The following is a 16,771-nucleotide window of genomic DNA, read 5'->3' as shown; positions in this document are numbered from 1 at the left end:
CCTTTTTACAAGAAGTGTGGTATATCAGACAGATAAAAAGGAGTGGGGACATATACGCACATATATAGAATCCATATACACAGTTTCAGTATTGACAACCTCAAGCGTTTAGAGAGAGAGGGAGAGAAGACAGACAAATCAGGCCTCAAAGTCATGAGAGCTTTTAAATCCTCTGTGTTTTAAGCCAAATAAGTTTGGGATTCACTTTTATTTTCTAGTGGTTGAGTCTCTTTAGAGGTGATGTTTTCAAGCTTCTCTACGAGACTGATGATGGCTAGAACTTACTTTAAAAAAAAAAACCTGAATCGCTCACATAATCCCCTGACTCCCTGATCTGGGACTTTCAGGGAAAAAATAAAGACAAAAATAAAATAAAAAAACGTACACCCACACATATCATATATTGCAAGTCTGGCAACGGGCATTCCTTTCACAGGCAAAATAGATTCCCAATGAAATCAGAGGGAGTCAAGAGACATTTTGGTCTCTCCTCCACTTGCCCTCTTTCAGGAGTGTAGCAGCTATTTAGTTTATTAGCCAGTAGCTGGAAGGGAAGTTGGTTCCTGTGACAAATGGATTAACAAACAGGTTCCTCTCACCTAATGTGGAATAAGAGTGTGACACAGCAGGTCCGGGAGGAGCATGTTCTTTACTTCATCCTAGTCATGATATAGGTCAGGGTTACAAAAAGTTACACTGCAGGGTTAGGATCAATTAACTCCAGTGGCTTCTAATACAGCTTGGTCTGTCATTTTTGTTTTAAGTGGTGACAGACAGTTGCCTTGAAGTCAGACATTTCTCAGCAAATTGGCCTTCGTCCTCCCTGCACATTGGGCAAATGCATACTGAGGCTTGGTGGGGGAGCAAGGGATCTTCCCTACAGGTTGCAGAGCTACCCTGCAAAGGCAGTTTCAGCCAGTTGCCCCATATTTTTCCACCCTAAAGCTGGAGATCCCAAGGACCTCTGTAGAAGTGAATCTTCAGACCCATAGTAACTTTCCCATGCCCACTCCCAACTATCCATTAAATGGGCTCCTAAATCCTACCTGCTCTTCTACAGCAGAAACAATACTGCGGACAGGGAACCTCCCAGAACTTTTGCTGAAAGAAAAAATATTGTAGTCTTATACATTTGAAGAACAAAACAGTTTAAACATGCAAGTTCATCCACTGTTAAAGAGAACTTATACACAACATAGAATAGGCATATGAAGAGTCACTTAAAAAAAAGCAGCCACAGAAATCTAACACATACTTTTAAAGATGAAATACAAACATACCAAAAGAACTTAGTCTTTTGGTATGACAGCTCCAATGACAAACATCAGGCTTTTCAATGAGATAGGGTGGGCCAGATCCTTAGCTAGTGCAAATCATGGAGCTATGCTGATTTATGGAGGTTGAAAATCTGGCTCATAAGTACTTGGAAAACTTAAATAACTCAGCTATTTTGAAACTTCTCAAAGCACCGAAAGTCAGGAGTTTACTCAGAATATGAACTGCCTAGAAAATTCAATGTTTAAAACTAAGCAATTAAATATGAAGAACTAAAAATAAATGATGTTTTCAAGGTATGTATAATTTATTGTAACAGCAGTGGAAAACAGCTGCAATGAAGTTATGCGATTAGGAAAACAGTAAGATATGGAGAGAACTGCACAGCTATTTATGGGTTTGCTAAAAAAAAAAAAAAGACATGGCATGTTTTTGGATGGTTCAGTCTAGGTACAATTTTTCAAGAGAAAAGAAAAAAACAAAAACCACACACATTCCATGAGTAAAAGGAGATGGTAAAAACCTCAAAAGGGGTGCTGAGTTTGCTTTATCTTTGCATTTTGGCACTTCTAAATTTTGTTTCCACTGAACCCCTGAAGTCCAGAGGCGTGTGTAAATGAAAAATCGGGAAATTATTACAGTTTTTTGGAACCTCAAATATAGGTTTGGTTCTGTTTCCTTGTATTGAATGAGAATTTAAGGTAAAAGGGACTTAGGAGGGTAACTCCTCTTAAAAGTCAATGAGAATTAGGCATTTAACTTGCTTAGGCACTTCTGGAAATCTTTAGGCACCTTTGAAAATCTGGCCCTATGGGTTAAAGGCAAAATAACTGAAGTCTGTTTTGATAAAATCCACTTCTCCTGCCAGAAATAATAAGGGACCAGATTTTTCAGAGAAAATGTTATACAAACTCTCTAGAGAAACTCATTCAAATATGCCTAACTCTAAAGATGACTGTATATGATGTTTGTAAAAGCAGTTGGACTATTTAGTCCAGTTCTTTGTAGTCAGGCACTCATTTCACAAGACTGCCACCATTTAGCACTCACTTCTATCGTGTGGAGCAGCTGCTACTTTTTGGAAGGGGTGAGGAGGGTGGTAGGGTGGGATTTAGGATTGCAGCATGCTGCAGTCAACACCAGGTTCTCTTTGATGTTATGAAAGAATAATATTTAAATATAAACAATGCGGAGTCCGGTGGCACCTTAAAGTCCAACAGATTTATTTGGGCATAAGCTTTCGTGGGTAAAAAACCCACTTCTTCAGATGCATGGAGTGAAAATTACAGATGCAGGCATAAATATACTGGCACATGAAGAGAAGGGAGTTACCTTACAAGTGGAGAACCAGTATTGACAAGGCCAATTCAGTCAGGGTGGATGTGGTCCATTCCCAATAATTGATGAGGAGGTGTCATTACCAAGAGAGGAAAAATTGCTTTTGTAGTGAGGCAGCCACTCCCAGTCCCTATTCAAGCCCAAATTAATAGTTTACTGTTCTTTTGCCTCAGTAAAGAAGTAAAGTATGCATTGTAAATGGCTTGTCTCATTTTTGTAAAGTCCAGCCATGTGGAAGTTTGTGTGGAAGGTTGGTTTTGTATGAGAGTCTCCAGTTTTGAGAGCTCATTCTTGATCTTCTCCTGTTTGCTGTACAGGATGCTGATCAGGTGGTTCCTCAGTTTCTTTGAGAGTGTGTGGCATAATCTCTCACCATAGTCAGTGTAGTATATAGATTGCAATGGATTTTTTTACCTTCAGTCCATTTGGTGATGTCCATCTGTTTGCACTTGGAGAGGAAGATGATGTCTGTCTGTAACTGTGCAAGCTTTTTCATGAAGTTGATGGATTTCCACTTTATACGGCTAAATTCAGTGTCTTGCCCGGTGCCAAGTATCAGAGGGGTAGCCGTGTTTGGTTTTTGTGGATACAAACTAAAAAAGGAGTCCGGTGGCTCCTTAAAGACTAACAGATTTATTTGGGCATAAGCTTTTGTGGGTAAAAACCCACTTCTTCAGATGCATGGAGTGAAAATTACAGATACAGGCATAAATATACTGGCACATGAAGACAAGAGAGTTACTTTACAAGTGGAGAACCAGTGTTGACACAGCCAATTCAGTCAGGGTGGATGTGGTCCACTCCCAATAATTGAGGAGGAGGTGACATTACCAAGAGAAGGAAATTGCTTTTGTAGTGAGCCAGCCACTTGAGGTGCAGTAATTATCAAGGAATGGAGTGGTTGCCACTTGTCCCAGCTTCCGTTTGTCACCATTCCAAGTTTCTCTTACTTGCCATTACATTTTGGCCTATTTCCTTCACTTTTCTATTTCAGGATGAATTATGCTGGCAATATTATGTAAGTTAACAATATAATATATACGGGAATTAGAAGTAAACCATATGCCAAACTCTGGCTATAATTGTTCAGTACTGCGTGTTAGCTTATATGCAGTACCTTTTCCAGCCATTTAATACAGTACTTGATCTACTTTTGCTCAGTGGTTTTGGGATACAACAGAGGAAGCATCTAACTGAAAATAAAATTACTCCATGTGTTTTTTATAGATATGAAATATTGTTTGATCTCTAACCCTTAGGCCACGTGCAATAGAAACATGATGCATTTCAATTTTTGTTCAAACTATTTTGGTGGATTTCCATGCATAACAACTTTTATTCAAGATGGAATTTGCTAAAGAAACATAAGACAAGAGAGCTGGATGGGGTGCAAGATCACAACTTCCTCAGTCATAAAAAGACAGGTTATTTTTATTCTCTGTATAGAAACACTAGCTAAATTTCAGTGTTGACTCAGACTTCCATTCTCAACAAAACCAAAACATTGATGTTCACCTAGACCAGGTGTTCTCAAACTGGGGGTTGGGACCTCTCAGGGGGTTGTGAGTTTATTACATGGGGGATCTCGAGCTGTCAGCTCCACCCCAAACCCCACTTTGCATTTATAATGGTGTTAAATATATAAAAAAGTGTTTTTAATGTATGGGTGGGGGGAGGGTTGCACTCAGAGGCTTGCTATGTGAAGGGGGTCACCAGTACAAAAGTTTGAGAACCACTGACCTAAACCCTACTGCACTCAGCCAGATGAGTCTAACTTATCTTTTTAGACAGGTTTCCCATAATCAGTCTGACAGCTGATAAGCTCAACTCTTGGGAAGATGCAAGAACATAAGACTGAAAGGGACCTCTTGGGCAATAGAGTCCAGTCCCCTTTAACTACAGACAATCAAGTTGTAATGCCTTTAATAAATTTATCAAAAGGGAGCCCCTTTCCTGCCAGCATACACATTCCCTTACTTATCCCATCTTAGTATTTTTCTGCCTTAGGAAATTCTTAAGAATAAAGATGAAGGTTCAAGATTTTTCACGGTGTATTATTTATATTGTGCATAGCACCATGAAGCCAGTCCCTTTGTGATAGGCACTGAACAAACATTGAAAACAATATTCCCTGTGCTGAAGGGCTCACAGTCTAAACCACAAGACATAACAGATGGATGGGACAATGAATAAAGTGTTATAATTCACAATTCCCAGCAGCTATCAGCAACCTGACCAAACAGTTTAACACACAGACACTCATATATAAAGTTTAGATCATCCCCATTTGGAACATTATCCAATCCAGATCCTACCGAACTTCCGTAAAGTTCAGATTAAGATTTATGCCTATACTTCTCCTGAACTAGAATGAAATAATTATTCAGCCAGCTTTGGCCGCAGTCCTGCAATGAGCTCTGCATAGGTGAGCACGTGCAACTGCGTGGAGCTGGATTGATTTACATGGGGTATCACCAAAGAGCAAGGATCCGTCTTTCTGGGTGAAATTTCCCAAAGTGCCTAAGTGACTTAAGAACGAAAGTCACACTGAAAGTCTTTTCTAAAATGTTCAAAAGCACCCAAAGTCACTTAGGAGACTTAAAAAAATTCACCCAAGAAGCCTGTGGCAGGTGTGGAGCCCACATTAGGAATTAAATAGCACAAGTTTTATGAAAGCTAATGAATCTAGTTTTCCCCTGCCTGTTTTACCTGCATTGTCTTCTCAGATATTCAGTGGGAGCAGTCTATCTTTAGAAAGACTTATTACTTGTCAATGTCCCTTTAAATGACTGATAATGATCAGTCATTTATTTTAAAATGCTTTTCAACCTTTTCCCTTTTGCTTTGACGATCAAGGTATTCTCATGATCCAGGCTAAAGTAAAGCTATGTTCCAGCTACTGCACAACAGTTAAAATAGACAATACTGAATGAGAATACCCCTATGCTGGTGGTATTTTTATTAGCTCTAACTGCATTAAGAAAGGGATGTGAAATTGAAACAGCTTAATTTAATTCACTTACTGAAGCACACGCACACACAAAAAAGATGTCACAGTGTAGACTACAATCCTATAGCTCTGATAGTGCATTTCCCATATGTTAAATTGACAGATGCTGAAGGAGTATGGTGATGAGACTTGTTATCAGGCCAGTCAAGTTCCCTCTCAGTTAGCATAATGCAATTGCAGTTACCTTTTCTTATTCTTCTGGTATATTACTGACAAAAGACTTTGATAGCGTGGTGCTATCAAACAAACCTTCCTCAGTATATCACTTCTGACAAATCTACAATCAATCTATACTTCAAGAATTAATGTTAGCTCTAACAAGAGAGAAAATGAAAATGTGGACAGCTTCCAGCGAAGCTATTTCCTGTTTCCATATATTGGAGGAGATTATTTACAGCTATGACACATTGTACACAGTTATGGTAGCAAATCTGGTTATTCAGAGAGTAATGGGAGCTGTGAAAATAGAAATACATGAGGGTAAGTATTATATGAATGTTGCTTTTGTTCAGGACACTAAGGTGAAATATTAACAAGCATTTATTTCTAATATGCTAGGTTGTTGAAAAATTCCAACATCATGAAATGCTAAATCTGGATAAAAAGTTGGCAGTACTTTGAATTCTCATGTGTCCATGTGAAGATAATAGTTGAAATATTCTATTTTTAAAATCAGTAATAGCAGCTGCTACTTAGTACTTATTCTAGAAAATAAGACGGTGTGTCTCATTTGCTCTGTAAACAAAACAGACATTTGATCAAGAAAAGATGATAAACACTCAGTGCTCTAATTAACAGAGCACCTATTTTCAAAACCCTAGAAAGAGGATTCCAGGCTAACACAAGGATATTTTAAACAGGTGCTTCTCTAATAGATATGCTGAGTGAGTGCTTATCCTCTTTTCTTGGCCAAAACATCAGACTTTTCAGTTAACAGAAGCTGGTGCCCTAGAAACAATTAGGACATCCCATAAGATTTCCCCAACCTTTCCAGGCAGATGGAACCTTGGCCCACAGTTTGCGGCACTATGCCCTGCACAGTCTGTCTAATATCTGTTGTAATCAGTGGGCAATCCTGTTAGTGTTCAGACTTTCCATATTTCCAGCACACCAAATCCTCTGTGGCATTCACTAATTCACTCCAGACCCCCATGAGTCCCTAATCAGGGCATTGCCTTGACCAAAAACCTGCATGTCTCAATCTCAACACATAAGAACCACTTTTGTTGATGTGGAGTTGCCTGCTGTTTGTCCATCCTGAAAACTTGATTGTATAATTGACCCCCTTCACCCTGATCTCTGTGGTCCTGGATCCTTGGTGCTGCTCCCCCATGCTTTCCTGGCTCATGGATATGCTCCAATTCACTTGCTAGCATGATGGATTTAATTAAGAGTCTTCAGTTTTGCCTTTCAAAGTTGTGTTTATACATTCCCTCAGCCTGCATTAGCAGTGAAGTGATCTTGCACTATGCTATCCCGTACTGCTGTGTCCCATCCTGAGTAGATTGCTGTTGCTAGACAGAGTGTTTTCAGTCTGCAAATGATGTCCAATGCCAGTCTTTTCACGTGAGGGAAGCTCAGACTGATGCTCCAGTGCCTCTTTCAGGGGAAGCAAGAGCAGGCATGTGCAAACCTGCCATGCCCAGCCTTTCAATAGCAACAGCAACACAAGCCTACTTTCTTTCCCTCAGACAACTGAGTCACCCCACAGCCTCTTTAAGGTGTCAGAGAAAAGACATAATAGGTGGGATGAGACAAACAAGTGCCATGACAAAGGGAGGACAGAATAACAAAAAAAAAAGTGTATGCTTTAGTGCAGACTAGCAGTGTGCATAGGGCTTAAATAATCAGTGTCAGTAAGCCAAGTTCACCACCTACACAGCATGTCTTCCTTCATTTGCTATTGTTGCTTGTGATTTTAAAGAAAAAATACTGGTTTAGTGTCACATTATTGACTTGAACTGGGACCGTATAAAACATGGTTGCAACCAAAGTCCTGTAGTGGCACCACATCTCGTACAAAGGGGGTCAAATGAGGTGTCTAAAACAAGGTTATGGTTGGCTGGTTATGATTATTCTATCTATATGTATGTATCAATTTTGTAGTTGAAGTTATGAATATTGGCTCTATACTGTCTGTATTTCAAACTTATGCTATGCTTCTGGGAGACATCCCAGACAAGTTGGTGTTAGCTCTGCCTAGCCTGTTTGATGGCCCATTAAGGACCATCAGCTATACAACTGACCCATTGAGAGAAGGCAGATACACCTTGTGACTCAGCAAAGTATGCAGGGACTGGCCCATGTGACTCTAGACTCCATTTTGCTGTAATTTTCCACAGTAAGGGCAAAGAGGTGTTCTTACACCTGGAAAAGACTATAAAAGGCTGATGCCTCATCTACATCTTGTCTTCAATCCTGCTTCTTACCTCTGGAGGGACTTTGCTACAAACTGAAGCTCTGAACAAAGGACTGAATGACCCATCCCAGCTTGGGATGTACTCCAGAGACTTAAGTTGAACCTGCAGTTTATTCTGTCACTGCTGCAAGCCTGAACCAAGAACTTTGCCATTACTGTATGTAATTGATTCCATTTAATCAATTCTAACGCTCATCTCTCTCTTTTTCCTTTTATGAATAAACCTTTAGATTTTAGATTCTAAAGGATTGGCAACAGCGTGATTTGTGGATAAGATCGGATTTGTATATTGACCTGGGTCTGGGGTTTGGTTCTTTGGGATCAAGAGAACCTTTTTTTTCTTTTACCAGGGTGTTGGTTTTCATAACCATTTATCCCCATAACGAGTGGCACTGGTGGTGATACTGGGAAACTGGAGTGTCTAAGGGAATTGCTTGTGTGACTTGTGGTTAGCCAGTGGGGTGAGACCAGAGTCCTCTTTGTCTGGCTGGTTTGGTTTGCCTTAGAGGTGAAAAAGCCCCAGCCTTGGGCTGTAACTTCCCTGTTTAAGCAATTGGTCCTGAATTGGCACTCTCAGTTGGGTCCTGATAGAACCAGCATCCTTACATATGGTTTTATTGCAGTTCTAGCTATAAGATATTTATCAGCAGTCTAGCAAATTAGGCACTTTACAGTCTTAAACATGGGCTATTTTGTTGCAGTCCATTACAATTTCTATAGCACCAGTGGAATGCATGATGCCTTGCAGATGAGAAACAAGAGAGTGGGTATATATTCTGATCTGTTACACTGGTATATATCCAGAGTTACTCCACTGGAGTAACTTTGGAATTACACTGGAGACAAATATTGATCTCTGTTATCCACTAGCCTAACAGTTCCAGGATCTCCCACTGAAGACAATAGGAATTGTGAACATTCTACCCCTCTCAGAATCAAGTCTTTAATTAAATAAATAAAGATGGAGTGATTATTCTAGTGATACCAGTGTTCCTTACTCGGGTCTAGACTTCTGAACCAACAAACCAACGGGACATTTAGTCTTGGACAGTGTTCTACTCCATATACTGCATAGGAAGAAAAATTACTCCTAGTCTATCCAGTTATTGTATTCTGTGAGCACATGAATTGCTATCCCACGTAATTTTACTCTTTTAGCCAGTGTAACTGTGGATGGTATTCTTATTCATGTACATCAAGTTCTTTCTGAAGTCTTGCTAAGTTAAGTATCCTGTGGAAGAGAGTTCCACAGGTCAGATATATATTGCATTAGTAGCATTTCCTTTTATGCTTTTTATATTAGTAGACTTTGAATTTCACTTAATGTCTTCTTTCTTGCATTATGAGACAGAGTAATTAAGACTAGCAAACTGCCTATTAACATGCATTATTTTATATAGTGGATCTCTGCCTATCACCAAGCTTTTCTTAAGGGAGAAATACAGGTAAAGATACCTGAAATACAGGTAAAGATATGCCACAGAAGTGTTAGAAATTGCTTCAAGATTTGGAGAGAGGGGTGGAAATCAGTGATTTCACTGAAAACTTGAGAAAAAGAAAAAGCAAGTGCAGCAGATAATGTGTACCTGTCTTCTAGAGTATACTACATAGCAATTTGTCCAGTTACAGGAGAAAAACAGAACACACTAGATTGCCAACTGATTAGAAACTTTAGAAAACATTAAACTTTGTTTTCAATTCCATTAAATGAGGCAATAACAAATTATGCTTTATGTACTATAATGTCAATATCCTTGAACTTTCTCTCCATCCCAATGAAGGCAGCGAAGATTGCAAAAAGCTGTTTCTAAATGCATCTGTCCACAGCCAACTTCCTAGAATCTTCCCAATCAGGTTTCGGGCCAAATCATGGAACACAAAAAGCTTGGGTGGTGCTGATGGATTATTATTTCTTGTCATCTGTGACTAAAGGACACATCATTTGTCAATCTTGGACATCTGTAGCATTCAGCACAATCGATCAGAACATACTACTGTATGCACCCCAGAGAGAGGACTCAGGGAATGACTTTAAAATGGTTTGAATTCTTCCTCAATGACCACACCCAGAGGGGAATGAGAGTCAACAGCACCTCTGCCACTCTGAATTTGTATAAGTGCACTAATGGCAAAGTCCAAATTTTCTCCTGTTCGGTATTTACATGCAGCCACAGAGAGAAACAGGACTTGATGGGCTCATATGCCAAAAATATACAGATAACACACAGCTCTGTCATTCACTGCCGGTGCTCCCACCACTCATAGCCAGCAACCCCAGTGGTTGGAAGAGGCCAGCATGGGGACAGAGAGGAGCTGGCTAAAATTAAATCCTTTTAATACTTTAAAAAGCTTGCTATCTTAGGTGATATCTGTAATAATCAGATGTATATGCACAAGTTGTCAAGACAGTCTCCAGTCTGGGGCCCCTTCTAGAGAGTGGTTTTCAAACTGCGGGTTGTGACCCAGTACTGGGTTGTGGAATGTAAGGAACTGGGTCGCGGCAGCTCTGGTCACCCCGCCGACTGGGCCATTAAAAGTCCCATCGGCAGTGCTGCCCGGCTAAGGCAGGCTTGTCCCTACCTGTTCTGACACCGCACTGCGCCCCGGAAGCGGCCAGCAGCAGCTCTGGCTCCTACAGGGCAGGTGCACAGGGCTCCGCGTGCTGCCCTCACCCCGAGCACTGGCTCCGCACTCCCATTGGCCGGAAACCAGCCAATGACAGTTGGGGGAGGCGGTGCCTGCAGGTGAGAGCTGCGCAGAGCCACTTGCGCACATTCACATAGGAGCCAGACCTGCTGTTGGCCGCTTCTGGGGCGCAGAAGTCTGCAGTGCCAGGACAGGCAGGAAGCCTTCATTAGCACCCCTGCTGTGCCCCTGACCAGGAGCCGCCACAGGTAAACCTGCACCCCACCCCTGTGCCCCAATACCCTACCGCAGCCCTGAGCTCCCCCCAAACCTGGAGCCCCCTCCTGGACCCCAAACTCCTCATCCCTGGCCCCACTCCAGATCCTACACCCCCTCCCACATCCCAACCCCCTGCTGCAGCCCAAAGCTCCCTCCGACACTCTGAACCCCTCATTCCTGGCCCTACCCCTCAGCCCTCACCCCCACACCCCAACCCTCTGCCCCAGCCCTGAGCCCCTCCCACACCCCAAACCCCTCCTCCCCAGCTCCATTGGGTAGTGGGTATCAACAATTTTCTTCAACTGGGTCACCAGAAAAAAAGTTTGAAAACCAATTTTCTAGACTACTTGCTGACACTAGGTTTTCACATTAATAGTGTCAGCAAGAAAGTTATTCTACAGCTCCAACCAAGTAGGAAACATCCTGTCTGTGTCAAGGATGACTTGGCCTTAGTCATAGCCCCCTGCACTACCTGTGAGTGGATTAAGGAAAATGTCGTCTAGGTGAAATTATTATAAGGTGGGTTGCAAGACCGTATTCAACGAGTAGCTATCAATGGTTTGCTATCAAACTGGGAAGACCTATCTAGTGGGATCCTGTAGGAATCTGTCCTGGGTCTGATACTATTCAACCTTTTCATTATATTATATAACAAAACTTGCTATTGTAGCCCTGTGTACAAATTCAACACAATTTTACACATATATTTACGTACCAAATGTAAGAACCAGATAGGCAGACTAGTTGCCACCAAAACCTACAACAAAAACAACCAAATTTAGAGCCAAAATAGTAAAAGGTGCTTGTATACCTGGGTGTCTCCTATCCCTCTGTTCTTTGGACTTTCTGGAGAGTTTTCCCCATGTGGGCCACAGCTGGTCTGGCTGAATGCACAGAATACATTTGTCTGTTCCACATGCTCCTATTGATTTGAATGCTCCACAGACTCCAGGACATGATAGCATCGAAAGAGCTGAAGGTGTCAGCAGAGCCTTCAGTCTTGTAGCCACGAGCATAAGTTATTGATCAAATAGCTCCTTCTGTACTTTCTTCCTCCGTCAACTCCTGGTTACGCTCCATGAATCTGTCCACAAATCTCTCCTTGTGCAGTGCAGCCTCTCTTTCCCTTTTTCCACTCCTCTTGCATCCTTGTCCTTCTGGTACTCAGTCTGGTGTTTCTGGAACTGTATCTGCCGATTCATTTTATCTAGAATCTCTCTTAACTCATTACTTACACTTTCTCCTTGCCTGCTCCCCCGGACTCCTAGTGCCACCTATTTGCCCTGCAGATGTGGAAGGGCCTTGAACAGATAATGAAAGAGCACGTTGTCTGGCAATGAAGGAAAAATATATATTTTTTTCACTTTCTGAAAGGGGCTGTTCTAATTCAAGGTCAAAACACGATATTGTATTATCAATGTTTATTCATTTATTTATTTATTTATTTATTCTCTCTCACACTCACACAAACACATCAACCACTCAAACATCCTTTGGAGCAGCCTTGAAAGCCATCAAACATTGTGGTAACAAGCATATAAAAACTGATTGAAATGATTTCTACATACCCTGGATTGTATCGTGGGGGAAGAGAAAGGGAGAGGTTTGCTGTACTAGAAGGTAATGAGAAGTGAGATTGTAATTTGTGGAACCTCAACATATACTTATAACAATAATCAATTAACTAGTAAAAGTTTCATGACTACTTGTTTAACTTTCTTCCTTATTTCATGGTGTCCATTTTGAATTCCAAGTAGTGTCAGGGTGTGTGTGGTGGGGGGGGGAGGGGGGGTTGGGGGGTAGACTAGAGGAATGGCATGGGTTCTGCCCTGAATGGAAGCACACCAAAAAACACAACTTGTATTAAATCACTTAATGGATTCATAAGCCAGAAATTCCTCTCATCTATACAACTAACTAGACAGCAGAAACTTACCAAGCATCAGGACTTGCTCTGATGTTGATTCTGCAGCAGGCTGCTCCCCAGAGCCATCCCCAAACAGCTTCTCTGACTACAAGTTTAGGGTGTGCTGTAGCTTCTCTGGTGGGATAACTTCTTCCATTAGCAACCTCAGCATTAGGGTTGCTTCTTGCCCTCCATTTGGTGGTTGGCTCTGCTCTGGTGGTGCTTGTGGCTGGGAGATATAAGGGTGCTATCCCTACTCAGCAGATTGTCATGAATTACTGAGGGTGCAGTGCTCACTACAGTTCCCAACACCCAGTCGAATTCCTTGTAAGGGACAAGAAGATGGTACTTCTAGGAACGTACTATTTGCATCTTTGACTTTGAGATACTCAGTCTTTAGCTGAGTGATTTGCTTTCTGCATTGTTTTGCTGTCAGTTGATCCCCAACACTGTAAAACATGGCTTTGTAGATCTGATCATTTCTTGTGCTTTTGTGAAATCAGAGATCTTGCTCACCTCACACCAGAGGTTAACCAGAAACTGGCTGTGTTCCTCTGGTAAGCTAGCAGAGGTCTTGATGCAGTGACTTCTTCTTAGTACTCACTATGAACATAACAGCCATACTGGGTCAGACCAGTGGTCCATCTAGCCCAGTATTCTGTCTTCTGACAGCAACCAGTGCCAGCTGCTTCAGAGCAAATGAAAAGAACAATTTCCAGTGGTCCAGCCCCTGTTGTCTAGTCTTGGCTTCTGGCATTTGGAGGTTTAGTGACACCTGGAGCATGGGTTGTGTCTCTGATCATCTTTGCTAATAGTCATTGATCTATCCTCCATAAATGTATCTTTTAAAAAAGGTATATATTTGGCCTTCACAATTTCTCAGGACAACAAGTTCCACAGGTTGACCATTGCTGTCTTGGTGCTGGACCATACCCCTTCCCCCGTAGCAGAAGAATTTCACCAACACCTGCTCTCTCCCTACTCTGTATATTCTTTGAAAACTAAATATTTTCACAGCACACCTATCTGTCTTTTTATAAATTTCTGGATTGCTATATTATAGCCTTTGAAGAGTGAGAGTGTGATTGCAGATGGTCATTTCCACCACCAGCCCACAACTAGTAAGGACTCAGCAAGGAATCTGCAAGTTGTTGACCCAATTTTCATTTTCAAAGTGATTGACTGCTGATGGCCCACAATAGTTTCCTATGACATTATACAAAGCATTATATTCAGTCAACTGCAGGCCCAAAGATGTCCAAGTGTGTGTCATTCCTTGGACATATTTCGGACAAATTAAGTTGTGACATAAACGTTGGCCCAAGTTACATGTTAGGTCTAAATGAGTCACAGAATGGGTGTAATTATATTTAAGTGGCATAAAGCAGGGTAACTTGTAGCAATTTGACAGTCCCTTTGGATGTAAAATTGGTACAAATTACATGCTAAGGAGTTAGGAATAAGTAAGAGCATTTAAAGGTTTCCTATTCCATCCTCAAAAGCCAATTTGTATTCTGGTATAAAACTTGCATTGACTTCATTGTGGGTTGGGTCTGCTTTTACTGGGACAGAATTTAGTACCCAGAGAATAAGTCAGGGTAAATTATCTATGACTTGAATTAAAACAAAAACAAAGTCTGGGCCAATTTCTTGAATGACTGTAGCTTTTCCATTTATCACCCTCCCCCCAAACACACACACTCCCCTGAGAACAACTCCCATGCTTTGCTACAAGCCTCTCCCCTCATCGTCAGAAGGGTAACAGCTTCTGTGTTTTTGTGGAGAATGTCCACAAGTCTAACGATTTTACATAGAACTGTTTGCAGGTAACAGATCCTCCTCAGTTTCAGTAAGGGAACTGCCATGGACATAAATGCATTGGATGCCAGTTATTGGCCAACAACTTGAAGCATAAAAATGATTTATGTCCCCCCCCGCCTCCCCAAGTTTAAACTTTTGAAGAACAAGGAAAACAGTTGTGGAATAAACAACAGCTGTTCAGGGCTCAAGCTATTTATTTCCACAATTATCCACTATTCAACAGAGCGATTCTTAAAGAACTGTGGCAATCATGCCATTTTCCAATAGCTTCATAAAATAACCTCCAAGGTGATTTCAGCAACAGCACCTTGTCACTAAAAATGTTTTCTAGGTAATTGATGTTGCAGTTGCTGATGTAAGTCTTTTAGAATTTATCCCATGCATAGTGGTACACTATAACCCCTGCAGCTCAGTAGAAGTGCACAACCTCCCCCCATTATTATTAACCTAATTTTGTACTGTTTCCCCCCCAAAAAGTAATTATATGTTAGTATAGCTAAAGCTGAAAAAAGATCCCCTACAAAAAAAAAGGAGCTTATCAATAAGGGTGTCAGTTTGTTACACAATGTAGTTTTCAGGTGTTTAATTATTCAGTGGTGTAACATCTCAAAAACCAATACAGAAAATACATTGATAGACAATTATAAGAATAATGGATAAAACACACTAAAACATAAATCCCTAGGAGCTATTTTCTAGCATGAACACTTTCTGTATCAAAGAGTAAATAGCAAGACCCTACTAAACATCAAGAAACAAAATCTGGCAGACTTATTTGCATAATTTTCTTAACTGCTTTAAGGTGTTGATTTCATTGTATTGCTCCAAGCCCATGAGACTTTCCCAAATTTTAATAAAACTTTGACTTGTGATATATATGAATTAGGCTGCCATGTTCAAGATTGGAACATTTTGCAAACACTAGCAAGTGTTTTCATTATAAATTTACATCCTTCTACTCCCTTCTAAATTGTACCCTGTTTCCAAACTGACATTTAAATGACTGCAGAGATGTCATATCATTAATTTTATTCACATCCTAACAAGACTATCAATGTGGATTAAAAGTGGTTGCTTTAAAGGTCTGAAATGGACAGAAAAACAAAACAAAAACACAATACAGGATGTTTAATCTTTTCTATCATTAGTTCCCTACCAGGGCATCAGATTGACTCCTGTAACCTGATCTCAGGATATTGATTTGGATCACAGTTAGAGAAGGTGAATCTGTTTCTTATAATTTTGGCTGTCAGTTTGGTCCTTCCTAGAATCAACTTTAAATACAAGCACTGACCTGCACTTTCACATACAATCAGGTGTTTTCATGACTGGAAATATTTAATTATAGGTAGTTGCCAGTCTGCAAACTGCCTTTTTTATTTAATTAAAAAAATATAACATGATTCTTGCCACTAAGCATTATATTTTACTAATAAATAAATAAATAAATAAAAATTTAAAAAAAACATTTGGAAATGTTTTGCAACATCAGCAAACTGCATCTCCTGTAAGGAATCCAATTAAAGAGCACATATAAGTAACTAGCTTCTGAGGGAAAAAAAAGGCGGTCTGTAAAGCAAGATCACACATGTGATATTATTATTCTCCTTTGCCACCTAATCATACAGACAGCAGAAAAATAAAGGGTTATACTGTAGTAAGTTGCCTTTCAATTCATGCTAATGAAGTGAAGCTTAGATTTATCTACAGTATGCAAAGCCATTGCTTAGATCCTGAACAGAACAGTAGAAAACTTTTTTTTTAACCTAGTACATCATCCATCAGCCATAGATAGAGACTGTATTTAGAACTCTGCTCTTTAACCATTTTATTTATCACAGGTAACATAACGTGGTACATATTTCAGAGAATGTCACCCAGCTCTGTTTCAGTGAAAAATACAAGGAAGTCAAAATGTCCCAAGGGGGCTGATTGTAATAGATCTACCTGCTCTCAGACAACATAGTTATACCCTGCGCTAATACTAAGAGTATTACATCATCGAGATGAGGAAGAAGTGTAACTCACCAGCTGGGTCACCCCCTTGGGTTAGGTGCAGCACTACAGGATCTCAGATACTGCCTTCTGAGGACAGTTC

The sequence above is a fragment of the Malaclemys terrapin genome, chromosome 8 (assembly GCF_027887155.1).
Source record: "Malaclemys terrapin pileata isolate rMalTer1 chromosome 8, rMalTer1.hap1, whole genome shotgun sequence".
Lineage (NCBI taxonomy): Eukaryota > Metazoa > Chordata > Testudines > Emydidae > Malaclemys > Malaclemys terrapin.
The sequence above is the reverse complement of the archived record's forward strand: the minus strand, read 5'-3'. Positions refer to the sequence as shown.